The 14733-nt window shown below is 40.9% G+C and overlaps 1 pseudogene; it reads right to left on the reverse strand.

Annotated features, from left to right (window-relative positions):
• Nucleotides 1–529: 529 nt before the first annotated feature.
• LOC130916635 (uncharacterized protein K02A2.6-like) lies at nt 530–1728 on the reverse strand (annotated as a pseudogene).
• Between the last annotated feature and the right edge of the window lie 13005 nt (nt 1729–14733).

Here is a 14733-nt window from a genome sequence, read left to right on the forward strand (position 1 = left end):
GAGACGGTAATGTAAATGTAGTGTGTTGAAGGTGTGCCGTAAAATGCGGACCGGATTTTAAGCAAACCGAAGCAAAAACTGGAATGGTTTATGTAATTCGGTGCGCTGGAAAACCTGGATCGGATTAAAAAAAACTGGATCGGAAGTCTGGATCGGAATTTTTCCGTGTTCCGATCCGAATTAAGAGGCAGGCTACCGCAGAGCGGAAGAAGCGCCAGGGCCCTGATCAGCCCCTGCCCCAGAACACCTCCAGCACACACGCAAACTGTTATGTACTTCCCTGATCTAAGTACATGTAAGGCCGAGACTTGAATGGAACAACACTTCTTTATTCAATGTGCTTCTCATCATATATGTCACAGAGACATAACAGAGATTCCTTTTTATACTGTAATACCACACCCACAGGAAGTGCACACTATGGCAACAGCAGTGTGACATAAATATGTCACATCTCCTCCCCCCTTACATAACATGTCCCAGAAATAAACACAAAAATACCTCCTGTTTTCCCCTCATTACTTATTACTTATAAATCCAATCTATCAGGCGGTCGCCTGTCGCGTGCAGGATAACGACATTCAACAGTCACTTCCGATTTCCCACTTGTGGAAACAGGTTCCGATACCGTTTCAGGTTCCGTTTGTGCATTGGTTGAATTAGACACAATTACAGCAGGATTGTTTGGATTTGACACATCCGGTAAGCTAGACATTTCTGGTATAATTACACTGCTAGCATCATCACAATCAATAGACAGTTCTGGAGTAGTGTCTGATGTTCCCAACAATTGATCCACATGGCGACGCCAAACACCATCAGCTGTCTGAACGGTGTAGGAAACAGGCCCGGTTTGAGCAATGATGGTGGCAGGGGCCCACTTTTCCTTACTCTGACAACTCCAGAGTCACCAGGTGCAAAAACTCGGTTCTTGGAATGCAGGTCTCTGTACTTGACTTGCTTCCGTTGATCCATTTGAACACTCTCACTCAGGGTTGGTGGTTTCAGAAGATCCATGCCAGTTCGTATCTCTCGAGAAAACATGAGGCTCGCTGGCGATACTTTGGTAGTTGCATGCACAGATGTTCGGTATTTGAGGAGAAATTCGTGTAGTCTCTGATGGAGTGTACTTTGCCCTTGTGATGCTTTGAGAGCATGTTTGAGGGTCTGCACAAACCTCTCTGCCAGGCCGTTGGGTGCCGGGTGATAGGGAGCCGACTTAATGTGTTGAACCCCATTGGCTTGCAGGAATTCAACCATTTCTTTTGACACAAATTGGGGGCCATTGTCTGAGACGAGTTGTGAAGGGGCTCCGAAACGACTAAACATCTCCCCTAACTTCTCAATTGCCTTTTCCGATGTGGTTGATTTCATGATAGCTACCTCTGGCCACTTACTATGGGCATCGATAGCAACCAGAAACATTCGATTTTCAAAAGGCCGCGCAAAGTCAATATAAATGCGGTGCCAAGGGTCCTGAGGAAAATCCCAAGGATGAAGTGGGGCTGCAGGTGGATTGTTGCGAATCTTCTGGCAAGATGAACAACTTTTTACCGTCTCTTCGATCTGTTTATCTAATCCTGGCCACCAAAAATAACTTCTTGCCATTTCTTTCATTTTAACAATACCACTGTGACCTGCATGCAGTTGCGCAAGCATTTTAGCACGCAATGACTGTGGCACAATCACTCTCCTCCCCCACAGCAAACAACCCGATTGAACAGAAAGTTACCACCTCCTATCCAAAAAAGGTTTGAGAGCGGTGTTCTCACACTTGGTTTGTCCTTTAATTACCATGTCCATGACGACTGACAGGTCGGGGTCGTTCTGAGTTGCACGTTTTACTTGCGACGCTGAAATTGGTGCATGTTCAACATTTCGGAAATAGAATATGTCCACTGAGGTAGGTTCATGTTTTGTGACAGGAAGCGGCAACCTCGAAAGTCCATCAGCACTGCAATGCAAATCAGATTTACGATACTTGATGTCGTATGAGTGAGCTGATAACAACAAAGCCCACCTCTGAAGACGTGCAGCAGCCAGTGAAGGGATTCCTGCATGAGGTCCCAAAATCGTTGTCAGTGGTCTGTGATCCGTTAACAGAGTAAACTTCCTTCCATACAAATATTGGTGGAACTTCCTCACACCAAAAATAATGCTCAATGCTTCTCGTTCCAATTGAGCATAGTTTGACTCTGCTTTGTTAAGTGTTCTCGATGCGAAAGCAATTGGTCTTTCATCTCCGTTCGGGAACACATGGGAGATGACAGCACCCACCCCATAGGGTGAAGCATCACATGCCAGCTGTATTGGATATGAAGGGTTGAAATGAGTGAGAACATCTGATGAAAGCAGGGCGTTTTTCGCATTTCGAAAAGCTTTGTTACACTCATTCGTCCATTTCCATTTTACATCTTGGCACAACAGCTCATGCAATGGTTTAAGAAGTGATGCCAAATTGGGAATAAACCGTCCATAATAGTTCAATAGACCTAAAAAAAGATCTAAGCTGACTCACATTTTCTGGGGCGGGTGCCTCCGCAATTGCCTTTGTCTTTGATGGAGCCTTGTGTAGTCCTTCGTTGTCTATCACATGCCCGAGATACTCCACCGATGGTCTCAAAAATTCACATTTTTCCTTGCGCACTCGAAGACCATACTGCCTTAGCCTTTTTAAGACAGCATCCAGGTTGCGAAGATGTTCCTCGTCGTTGTCACCGGTGCAGAGAATGTCATCCAAGTAACATTGTACTCCTGGCAATCCACTCAAAATTTGATCCATAGCCCGTTGAAACAGAGCAGGAGCAGATGTGATGCCAAAAGGTAATCTGCAATATCTGAAAAGTCCCTTGTGCGTGTTAATTGTCAGCCACTCCCGTGATTCTTCATCCACATGCATCTGCAGATAAGCTTGGTTGAGGTCAATTTTGCTGAATTTTTGACCACCGCTCAGACCTGCAAACAAATCATCGATCAATGGAAGTGGGTACTGCTCCACACAAAGCACCAGATTCAAAGTCACTTTAAAATCGCCACATGTGCAAATTCCGCCATTCTTTTTCGGAACCGGCACAATTGGTGTCGCCCATTCGCTGGTGGTGACTGGTTCCAAAACCCCACTTTTGACCAATGCATCCAGGTCAGCCTCGACTTTGTCACGAAGAGCATACGGCACTGTCCTAGCCTTCATAAACACAGGTTTGCTTCCTGGTTTAATGTGCAATTTCACTGTAATGTCCTTCATGCTGCCCAATTCCTCACGGAAAACCTCTTCATTCTTGTCCAGTATGACTTGTAGTTGTGAAGAACCGTCTGACAGTTGCCGAACTTCTAGCCAATTTACACGAAGTGCATTAATCCACAGTCGTCCCATTATGGAAGCAAATTTCCCTTTTGTGACATACACTGGAAGTTTAGCAGTTTGATCCTTGCATTGCACAGTAATGTCAGTCATTCCTTTCATGTGCACTTTGTGTCCAGTGTACGCTTTGAACGCAGTGTCTGATGGTCTTAATGGAAGGTGTCTCAAACACTGTTTATAGACTTGGTAAGACACAAGCGATGCCTGTGATCCAGTATCTATTTGCATTTTGACTGGGTGACCCTCTAACTTTGGTGTGACCCAGTAACACCCTGACTTCCCGTCCACGCTCATTACATGCACGGTGTGCATGTCACTTTCATCTTCGGAAGTAGAGGCACTCTCTACCGCTTTGACATATTTCTTTGTTTTCTTCTTGTCATTCATTTCCTTATCTTTGTCTGTGCTTGTTTTTTTCCGACAGGCACGCTCAACATGACCCTTCTTCCCACAATGATGACAGTTCATTTCTTTGCACCAGCAGGTGGAGGAAAGGTGCCCTGTTTTACCGCACCTAAAACAGTGACCAGCAACATTGCTTTGGGTACTTGCCACTTGGTGTATTCTGCTCGTAATGTTCAGTTGTTGAGCCTCCTTTGAAGCCATTTCCATTGCCACGCTTACATCAAAGGCTTTCTTTAATGTCAGTCCACTTTCTGAGAGTAACTTCTTTTGTGTTGCTTCGTTTCTCAGTCCACATACCAATCTGTCTCTTAATGTGTCTTCTAAAACATCACCAAACTCACAATGTTCAGCCAGCTTCCGCAGCGCCGCTACGAACATAGTGACAGATTCCCCCTCTTCCTGATTTCTCCTGTGAAATCGGAATCTCTCTGCTATCACAAGGGGCTTGGGTGAAAAATGTCCATTAAGAGTTTCCACGATTTCCCTGTATGTTTTACTACCAGGTTTATCGGGTTGAAGCAAGTTTCTCAGTAAATTGAAAGTCTTCGGCCCAAAAACGCTCAAAAACGTGGGTACCACTTTCTCTTCCGCTATTTCGTTAGCTTCCACGAAATAGCCGAACCGCTCTGTGTACGAGCTCCACTGTTCCACAAGCTCATCAAAAAGACCAACAGAGCCGATAACTCCCGCCATACCGCCCGGTTATACAGCACCTTCAGGCTCCTTTTGAAAACTCCGCTCGTCCTCCCCACGAAGTCACGACGTGGAAGCTGAGGTCGGCGCCGTCTGTCCCCAGGAGCACCGCGACCCGCAGTAAACTCCAAAAACAGCACGTCCAAGCTGACGCAGGTCCAGACGTCCTCGTCGCCACTTTTGTTATGTACTTCCCTAAACTAAGTACATGTAAGGCCGAGACTTGAATGGAACAACACTTCTTTATTCAGTGTGCTTCTCATCATATATGTCACAGAGACATAACAGAGATTCCTTTTTATACTGTAATACCACACCCACAGGAAGTGCACACTATGGCAACAGCAGTGTGACATAAATATGTCACACAAACGCCCACCCCTCCCCACCTTAACTTACTGGCGAACGGAGGTCGGAGGACACCGCAATCATAGTACTAGTTAGAGTAGTGTACAGTGAGCCGTGTTGTGAGCCGTATTGTCTAGCCAGTTCACTCAAACGCACACAACGCTCATGTTTTTCTATGATTTGTTTTGTTGTTTCAATGTAAAGCCTCACCTTCTTCCTTTTTTCAACACTACTACCTAACCTGCGCTAACCTTCCTGGGACCAATGATGGTTTATCTAAAATCCAATGTGCTGGTGTTTTGCAGGAAAACAATGAAATTGCAACGCTGTCGTAAATCGCCGTATTTCGATCATGTCACATGTCAGATGACAAGTCAAATTTTACGCTGTATGTCGGACGAATCGTATGGCGATGGATTCGAATGTCGAGGTACCACTGTCCAATGAAAATTTGAATATCGTCTGTTTTGTTCAGTCTTGTTCTCAAAAGCGCAACGCGTAGCTGTGCAACGTTAAATTACCACTCAAATAAAGAGCAAGCAGGTGATCATGTTTCAGAGCCATTGCCACACCAAGTTCAAATGGTTTGGGCGTCAACAAAACGTTTTGTGATTAATCTTCAAACTAAAAGAAACCAAGAAACCACAGCGCGAAGTGAATGAGTTCATCTGAGAGAAAAAAAAAAAGTAAAATTGTGGTATACGCCGGTCTTCCTACTGAATTAAGACGTCACACTGTGTTATTAGGTTAGACAATTGAGCATCAAATGTGCCAGCATGAAGTCTATAGTTCCTTGTGAAGAGTTACTTTCATATCTTGAAGAAGCACTTTCTCCCCAGCCAGATTTCAATAGTTATTACAGTTAAATAAAGTTTGCAGCCTGCGTTATTAGTTTAGCTGCAGCATGCAGATTTACCACGGAGACACGAGTCTGCCTCACATTCATCACCGTGTCTGGAAAAACTGTGTGCATGTGTGTGTTCTGTAAGCATTGAAAGAGTTGAAAGTGTGTAGTGGGTGTGTGGGGGTGGGGGTGCGTGTGTGTGCATGTGTGTGTACGTGCTCACCCAATGAAAAGAGAATGTCCTTCAGGCAAGTCAGACACGGACAAATTGAATTTTTTCCTTTCATTCCATCTGAATGTTTGAATAGAGTAAATATGCTTCTTTCCTTTTTTTTCACTCCCCTCAACAGTATCCCCAACAAAAGACTGCTTTCAGGATTAAACTGAAATGCTGCCTTGCATAAACAGTACACACAGACAGTAACGCTGTACGCAACAGATGTTCAGCACATACACATCCAACACTTTTTTCAATACAATGAAGATGTCCAACAGAAAACACAGGAGTTTCTACATTATGTCATTTTTGAAAGCCAAGTCCTATTTCTTTTTTTTTTTTTTTTTAAACTCTGTCAACTTGTTCTAAAATTTTATCAAGCAATATGACCACTTCGTCATCCTACTTTCGTCCATAGCCCTTTTTCCTCTCCACTCATTATCCCCTTTCACCATGTTATGCAGCAGCAGTGAGAAACTGGAGCGAGGACATGCTCGGCGACCCCTCGTTCCTCTTCGTCCTCCTTTTGCTCTGCGATCCTTATCCTCTCCTTAAAGGCTTCTTCTAACGGGATTGCTTAGTGTGTGGCCCTTTGGTTTCGCAAGGATAGAGCTAACTAGCTGTTTTAAAAGGAAATGAAACTCCTTGCTTTTTAAGTGATAACAAATATCAAGAGAAGAAAAGAACCCAGGCAAATTCCCCAAATGTCAAGATCTAGGTTGAAGAAGACAAGACTATAACCCTTTTTCTGCATTATTTCTGGCAATTCTCTGTATTAGTGAATGTATGTTATGATTTCTCTCTGACGTTGTCACGCACTGCGTTTGAGTCAAATATACAAGTCTGTCCATGTGTCAAAAGGATGCATTGGCGTTCAACCCTCTGTAGTTCTAACCTCTGACACTTTGCTGCTTGGCTTCTGTCAGCAGTAATACTGCGTTGCAAACAGCGCAAAAACAGATGACAGCTAACCCGCTGAGATAACCCGATCATGTGACTGGACCCTCCGACCGTGAGGGCCTGAAATGCATTGTGTGTTGACGAGAGGACAAGGGCTTACACAGTGTGAAATGCATTACATACAGTGGGGCAAATAAGTATTTAGTCAACCACTAATTGAGCAAGTTCTCCCACTTGAAAATATTAGAGAGGCCTGTAATTGTCAACATGGGTAAACCTCAACCATGAGAGACAGAATGTGGAAAAAAAAACTGAAAATCACATTGTTTGATTTTTAAATAATTTATTTGCATATCATGGTGGAAAATAAGTATTTGGTCAATAACAAAAGTTCATCTCAATACTTTGTTATGTACCCTTTGTCGGCAATAATGGAGGACAAACGTTTTCTGTAACTCTTCACAAGCTTTTCACACACTGTTGCTGGTATTTTGGCCCATTCCTCCATGCAGATCTCCTCTAGAGAAGTGATATTTTGGGGCTGTTGTTGGGCAACACGGACTTTCAACTCCCTCCTCACCCCGTGGCGTCCAAATGATAACAAGAACAGTGAGCAAAAATCCCAGAACCACACGGGGGGACCTAGTGAATGACCTACAGTGAGCTGGGACCACAGTAACAAAGGCTACTATCAGTAACACAATGCGCCGCCAGGGACTCAAATCCTGCACTGCCAGACGTGTCCCCCTGTTGAAGAAAGTACACGTCCAGGCCCGTCTGCGGTTCGCTAGAGCATTTGGATGATCCAGAAGAGGACTGGGAGAATGTGTTATGGTCAGATGAAACCAAAAATAAAACTTTTTGGTAGACACACAGGTTCTCCTGTTTGGAGGAAAAAGAATACTGATTTGCACCGTACCCACTGTGAAGCATGGGGGTGGAAACATCATGCTTTGGGGCTGTTTTTCTGCAAAGGGACCAGGACGACTGATCTGTGTAAAGGAAAGAATGAATGGGGCCATGTATCAAGAGATTTTGAGTGAAAATCTCCTTCCATCAGCAAAGGCATTGAAGATGAGACGTGGCTGGGTCTTTCAGCATGACAATGATCCCAAACACACAGCCAGGGCAACAAAGGAGTGGCTTCGTAAGAAGCATTTCAAGGTCCTGGAGTGGCCAAGTCAGTCTCCGGATCTCAACCCCATAGAAAATCGGTGAAGGGAGTTGAAAGTCCGTGTTGTCCAACGACAGCCCCAAAACATCACTGCTCTAGAGGAGATCTGCATGGAGGAATGGGCCAAAATACCAGCAACAGTGTGTGAAAAGCTTGTGAAGAGTTACAGAAAACGTTCGGCCTCCGTTATTGCCAACAAAGGGTACATAACAAACTACTTTTGGTATTGACAAAATACTTATTTTCCACCATGATTTGCAAATAAATTATTTAAAAATCAAACAATGTGATTTTCTAGGGATATTTTTCCACATTGTCTCTAATGGTTGAGGTTTACCCATGTTGACAATTACAGGCCTCTCTAATATTTTCAAGTGGGAGAACTTGCACAATTAGTGGTTGACTAAATACTTATTTGGCCCACTGTACTTATATTGATGTGATTCTTATTGGAAGTGTGCGTTCTTTAGGTCATGTTGATGATGTGCTGTTAGACAGACAGCAAGTAGTTTTTCTTTACCAAAAAGAAAAAAAGAGTATTAATTGAGGGTGTAACAGTACATGTATTCGTATTTAACCTTATCGGTACTTTGTGCTCGGTTCGGAACGGAGGCGTACTGAACGAGTTTCTGACGTAATGTAACCCTTACTTTTCGAGGCTGTGAGTTGATCGCTTTACAGTTTCTTTGTGTAGATTATATTCAGTGCGTCTTCTCTACTATAATGAGGACCAACACGGTAGGACAGTAAGAAACGTCAACGGCGCAACAACGTGGCCGCCGCGAGAACGCAGTGAAACGCGGGCATTAAAGTCAATCAGCCAATGCACACCAGTCGCAGTGCGGCCGCGTGTTAGACGCGTCCCAGAAGTGGCGCAACACGATGCACGCAAAAAAGAACGGCAGAGTTTATTATTTGACGCGAGACGCGGCCCTCCTGCATCAATACTAGCTAGCAGACCGGGCAGACCGGAAGTCACTCGTGTAAAAATACGGTGGATCCGGTGGATTTTCAAACTAATATGCAATCGTAACCCACTTTTTGAGTCCATCAGATCTCTTGAGTGGTAGATCGGGGCACAGTTGACTTGTCTTTGTTGATTTACTGCTGTCTTCTCTGCTATAATAATAACCAACACGGCCCCGTGTTCAATACAAAACCCTCCTACCACAACAAAACAAGTAGGAACTAATATTCACATCGAAACTAAAGTTATACAACATAAAATATACAATATAAATGAATACTACATCACATTTGTAAAATATAAACACATAATAAAATAAATAATAGCACATTTAAATAAAATAAATTGAAATGAGCTAAAACACCTTTATTTAAATAAAAAGACTTATACACAGATCCTGCTTCCACAATTAAATTTATTAATTTCTGTGTGGTGCTTTAACTTGAGAAAATCCACCAATAAAGCTTTTGAAAACCGTTCATAAGAAGAAAAAAATGATTCATTGAGGCATTTTATTTGTAAAATACATGTTAAAATCTTTGTCATTGGGATTGCTTTTCTCTTTAGCACAGGACTTCTTTTTTCTTCTTTCTTTCAGAAAGAAAGCTGACCAGTACGCGGGGTCTGAAAGGCACATTGTTGTTGGATTATCTTTAAATACTCGCTACTTTTTGAGCAGATTTCTAGCTTTGTACTGTATAGACTAATGTTTCTATTGTTGAAAGCACAAAGGTGTGTAATAAACAACTAGCACATTTATATTTTGCATTTTGTTTTCTTACTGTACCGAAAATTAACCGAACCGTGACCTCAAAACCGAGGTACGTACCGAACCGAGATTTTTGTGTACTGTTACACCCCTGGTATTAATGTAGTTTTTAAGTACAGTAATTTTCAAACTATAAGGCACATCTGATTATACGCCACAACCTTCAAATTTGGCACGGAAACGACATTTTTTCATAGAAAAGCCACACTGGAGTATAAGCCGCAGCTGTCCTCACTGTATTATGGGATATTTACAACAAATGATATTAACCGGAAAAACTTTATTTGACAGCGGCTCCATACGACTGTCATAAGACCAAATGAACCATGATGAACCAATTGGCTGCAAAGCTTCATTGCTTTACGAAGCTTCATTTGGCCATCACTGCTCCCTTGGGGGGAGACAGTCAACCGCTGCTGCCACCGGATGACATCTGTCATAAGCATTCAGTAATGCCCATGATAGTGTAATGTCATAATTATGAGGTTCTTATGACAGTATTATGACACCGCTGTCAAATGAAATGTTACCTATTAACCCAAATAAATCAACAAATAAGCAGCACTGGGCTATAAGCCGCAGGATTCAAAATTAAAGAAAAAAGTAGCGTCTTATAGTCCGAAAATTACGGTACATCTAGGCCAGTGGCTCTTAACCTAGGGTCAATCGAACCCCAGGGGTTCGGTGAGTAAGTCTAAGGAGTTCGGCGAATGTAAAGCAACGTAGAGCCCTATTTTCAAACATTGATTAAATCTAGGCAAAGTGGCTTTTTAAACCTGCTAGTCCACGATCTGACGGGAGGAGGAACTGGTTTGCTCAGTGGAAGGTTGACTCGCATTTGGTATGAGGAAAAACATCAGACCAATCGGCAGCGTGGTCTCAAATTTCAACTTGTTTATAAACAATCTGTCAAAATGAGAAGAATTTATAATAGGTAATTTGCTAAATTATTAGCTTGCTAGCTTATATATATCGGTTTTGAATTTGATAAGTGCTCCATTATCTAATCCCAAAGGGTTCGGTGAATCCACATGTGAAACTTGTGGGGTTCGCTACCTTTAGCAAGGTTAAGAACCACTGATCTAGGCACAAACTTGGGCCTACAGAAAAACTGTAGTTCAGTGTTGGTCATTCTGATGGTACTTGGAGAGCCAAATATTTTTGAAGAGAACAACTCATCTATATGGTTCACCTCTCAAGTCTCAAAATTTATGACAGTTGGTGTAAACAGTGGCGGCCTGGTGTTAAAAAAAAATGTGGAGGGCACACTTGAGCACTAATACAGTGGTCGAGAAGTGTCAGGCAAATTGCATATTCCAAATCCTTTGCAAAAGAAAAAAAAAACACGAATGCCAATTGCTACATCACGAACGCAATTAAGGACAAACTTGGAAGCAGACAATTACAACTGAAGTAGATATGAAAACACCAATGCTGAATACTACGGAATGAAATCAATAGGACAACAATGGGAGCAGACTTCAATGGTACCTCTACTTACAAACGGCTCTACATACGTAATTTTCAGGTTGTGACATGCCTCAGAAGGAAAATATTACCTCTTGTTACAAAGGAAATTTCAGGATAGGAAAGGTAAAAATATAGTGTGGCTGCTACTCGCAGCTGCCAGAGTTTACTGAACTGAACATACTTGTATTGCTGCTCTGCCATTGGCTATTGCCTAGCATTTCCTGGCATCCAGTTGGCTAAGAGGTACCTCTACTGTATGTGTATGTATGTATCCCAGTGTCCTCTTCATTCGCTCATTCCCTCGGGCATTAGGTGTTCCGACAGCTTTAGGTGAGTGTATTAACTTTCATTCTTTACTCTATTCTTTGTTTTTTACATTAAGGACAACTCTTATTTTATGTTTGATGTGCAATAATGTAATTGTAACATGTATTTGTTACATGTTTGGAGGCATTTTAATGCATTTTAAAAGATTTATTTCTGAATTTTGAGGGGGTTGGAACAGATTATGGCATTTAGATGGAAAACGCGTCTCTACGTATGGAATTTTCAGTTTGCAAAACTACTTCTAGAACCAATCAATTTCGTAAGTAGAGCAACCACTGTAATTGAATGGAAGAGGACATGAGGACGACTTCCGCTACACAAATCGTTAACTCAAACACTGCAAAAACACACTTCTTTAAGACTAATTAAATTCCCCCCCCCCCTTTTTTTTTTATTACAAATCTACTAGAAATAAATGAAATCTGCCAGTGTTTCAAGTAAATTTTACTCACTTAGATTTCTTGAAATAAGAAAAATAGCTTGGCTTCCATTAAGGTGAAAATAAGCTTAACAGACTTGTTTCAAGAAATTAAATTGTATATTTAGCTTCAAACACTCATTTTAAGTAACATCTTGTCTATCATAAACAAAAATCACTTATTTTAAGCAGAAAATTAAGGAAATTAAAAAAATTTAAAAAAAGACTCAATCACTTATATCAAGCAACAAATCAAGTATAGTCAACCTTAAAATAAAACGCATCAAAAACTGTATGCAACACATTGCCAAGAAAAAAAAACCTAATTCTAAGCAAAAATCTAGGAAATTAAACCTTAAAAAAAGCTTAAATCAGTCATTCTAAGCAACAGAACAACTCAGTTAAACAAACTTGAAACATGTTTTCTAAGATTAAAATGTCTTTTATATTACTTGTTTAAACATTTAAAAAAAAAATCTGTTTGGAAGTTTGAGATGAACTCTCAATAAAAGTTATCTGTTCAAGTTATATTGGAATGTTTGGTATTTTAAGGGAGGAAGAAAAATGTGTCAGAAATGTTCTAAATCTAAGAATAATTATCATTCAAAACATTATTTGAAAGCATTTTTCTTCATTTAGGTGAAAATTTACCAACAATTAGATGTATGGCCTTAATAAAAACATATGGTCATATTTACTTAAAGTAAGTGGCATAATGTTACACATTTATCTGTTAACTAGTCTTTAACACTGAAAACAAGATGTAAAAAAAAATATTTGACTAGATTTAAGAAAAATAATCTTATTAAAACGTTATAAACTTGCAGTGCATAGGGATGCCTGACTGGCTAATGTTCGTGGCTAAGGTCATACAACTATCACTGCTGGATGACTACTTCTGTAAAAGCCTAAGACGGAAAATGAGCAGCATTCAATAAAAGGGAAATATAAAACATAAGATACAAACGTTTATTTCATAATTTATGTTTGCAGTGTCAATAATTTGTCAAATTCTGTGATGGTAAATGTATCTGCATTTTGATACAAAAAAGGTGACGGCCATACAGCTTCATGAAACACAGTCTAGTGTATGCCAAACGTGGTGAGTCCACAATTACATTGAATTAATTCACAAGTGTAAGTATTAAAAAGCGTTTTGAGCAACATTTAATGTGAAGAAAAGCTTTATATAATCATATGGGTATGCTAATCTGACAGAATCTCTTTATCATCAACTTCTATTTACTGTATCATGCCTCCAACAGTCTGTACAAGCGACCAGACAGCAAGAGTGAACCATCTTCCTTGTTAAATCCTTCTACAAACATGCAAAGCAATTGAACTACAGGTCAAATACGGTATTTCTTGCTACAAGCTACCATTATTCAATGTGACAAATGTAAACAATGACGCCACATAGGTGGATGCCAAGTGTCAATTACAAACCGGATTCGGTTGAAGTTGGGAAATTGCGTAAAATGTAAATAAAAACAAAATACAACGATTTGAAAATCATTCTTAACCCATATTCAATTGAATACACTACAAAGACAACATATTTAATGTTCAAACTGATAAACTTAATTGTTTTTTGCCAAATAATAATTAACTTAGAATTTCAGGGTTGCAACACGTCCAGTAGAAGTTGGGAAAGGTGGGAAAAATTATTGAGAAAGGGGAGAAAAGCTCATCAAACACCTATTTGGAACATCCCACATGTGATCAGGCTAATTGGGAACAGGTGGGTACCATTAAAGGAGCCTCCCCAAACATGCTCAGTCATTCACAAGCAAGTATAGGGCGAGGTTCACCACTTTGTCCACAACTGCGTGAGAAAATAGTTGGACAGATTAAGAACAACATTTCTCAAAGCAAAATTGCAAGGAATTTAGGGATTTCAACATCTACGGTCCATAATATCATCAAAAGGTTCAGTGAATCTGGTGAAATCAATGCACGTAAGCACCACGGCCGGAAACCAAGACTGAACGACCGTGACCTTCGATCCCTCAGACGGCACTGCCTTAAAAACCGACATGAGTGTGTAAAGGATATCACCAAATGGGCTCGGGAAAACTTCAGAAAACCACGGTCAGTAAATACAGTTCGTAACTACATCAGTAAGTGTGGGTTAAAACTCTACCATGCAAGGCAAAAGCCGTTTATGAACAGCATCCAGAAACGCTGCCGTGTTCTCTGGGCCAGAGCTCATGTAAAATGGACTGATGCACAATGGAAAAGTGTTTTGTGGACTGATGAGTCGACTTTTCAAATTGTTTTTGGAAACACTGGACGTCGTGTCCTCCAGACCAAAGAGGAAGCGGACCATCCGGACTGTTATCAACGCAAAGTTCAAAAGCCAGCATCTGTGATGGTATGGGGGTGCATTAGTTCCCATGGGATGGGTGACTACATTTCTATGAAGGCAACATAAATGCTGAAAAGACTCCGGACTGTTGAACAACTGAAGCGGTTCATCAAGCAAGAATGGGGAAGAATTCCACATGAGAAGCTAAGAGAATTAGTCTCTTCTCTTTCAAAACGTTGATTAAGCATTATTAAAAGGAAAGGTGATGTAACGAAGTGGTAAACATGCCCTTTCCCAACTTCTACTGCACGTGTTGCAGCCATGAAATTCTAAGTTAATTATTATTTGAAAAATAAAATAAAGTTTATGAGTTTGAGCATTAAATATGTTGTCTTTGTAGTGTATTCAATTGAATATAGGTTGAAAATTATTTTCAAATCATTGTATTTTGGTTTTATTTACATTTTACACAATTTCCCAACTTCAACCGAATCCGGTTTGTATTATTATATACCGGTAGATATATATGGCG

The sequence above is a fragment of the Corythoichthys intestinalis genome, chromosome 5 (assembly GCF_030265065.1).
Source record: "Corythoichthys intestinalis isolate RoL2023-P3 chromosome 5, ASM3026506v1, whole genome shotgun sequence".
Lineage (NCBI taxonomy): Eukaryota > Metazoa > Chordata > Actinopteri > Syngnathiformes > Syngnathidae > Corythoichthys > Corythoichthys intestinalis.